We start from the raw sequence: 1,443 nt of genomic DNA on the forward strand, positions 1-1,443 counted from the left end.
TGTCCAAATATTTATGGACCTAACTGTATATCCTAACCACCAGTCTGACAGCTGCCTTACGGTTCTCTTCCAACCTTTTCCAATATGAGTGGAAGCTAATATGTAAACAGAATTGAGATCTTTGTGAAAGTATATTTTATCATTTTTAACCCATATTTGAGTGAATGGTGATTTTCTACATTTCACTGACTTTAGCTTTAAAAAGCCTCTGATGGAAACTTCTGTAAAGTTTCATAGTTTTTCTGGGGTGGTGAAGGTGAACCCTTTATTGTTTGTCGTTGCTTTCCGCCTTTATACAAGTCATGTGACTGTAGCTTTTAATTTCCATAAATCAGACTGCATCAACAAGTAATTACCCAGCCTTGGCTCTATCTATGCACTTACTAATTCAGTTTGTTGCACAATAAATCCATAAACTCTAGCCAGTCACCTAAAGTCTCTGGATTCATTGCAAGTAAGAAATGTAATGTATGCAGAGAGGATGGCTTTCTTGTTGGAAGTACATTATCATCCATTACTGCAGATAAAATATCCCATAGTTCAAAGTGTTAAACGCTGTCATAAACATGGGGAGAAGGCAAAACTGGAAGTAATATACAGACTGTGGAGGTGCTCGGTACACAAAATGGTATAACTTATCAACATGCTTCCACCTAAGTCATCATCAAGGAATAATTTTTATCCAAGAGCAGAAGAGCAATTGCAATAAAATATCCCCAATGGCCTCCATTCATTAAGAGAGGTGCGAACGGTCAATCCAAATGTATGCTAAAACATTTTCTAAGTATGTTTTGGCAAAGCCTATATTGTGACAACACAGTGCGGAGCCACAATATAAGTCCATAATTTAACAGATGAAGCATCTTTAAGAAGGACTTAATAGCATTGTGCTTGACAACAATTATAAATAATTGGAGACCAATGTCCAATACGGAACATATGTTTGACTTGTGCCAAAGTAAAGGACATTTTCTACAGGACTTCTTAAAGGGAATGTAGAGTGTTTTGCATATGTTTTCTTTGTTTATGTGTCATACTAGTTAAAAGAAAACAAAATACAAGCATTTATTCTGCTAGGTACACATGTGCAATATTTGTAGTTTGAAAAAGATCTTTCACGATCCTTTCCAACAACAAAAGACTGCACGATGCATGAACGAGTGCTGTACATACAGAGCCGTTCTGCCCTATAGAGAGGGGAGGATGAAGAATGACGGAGCAGCACCCCGGTGTGTTCTCTCTCCTTCATTTTCGTTACAATGGTTCGTCGTTCGTGAATCCGTCAGGATGGATCCATGAACGGCGAGCGCTGTTTACACCTCAGATTCTCGTCCAATATCAGCCCTAAAGGCAATTATCAGATAAGAATTATCTGATGTGTAAACGTAGCCTTAATTTTTATCATGTGCAGCCTGCAGATGGTGAATTCAAAGATAATTTGCG

Source organism: Pyxicephalus adspersus, chromosome 5, assembly GCF_032062135.1.
Source record: "Pyxicephalus adspersus chromosome 5, UCB_Pads_2.0, whole genome shotgun sequence".
Lineage (NCBI taxonomy): Eukaryota > Metazoa > Chordata > Amphibia > Anura > Pyxicephalidae > Pyxicephalus > Pyxicephalus adspersus.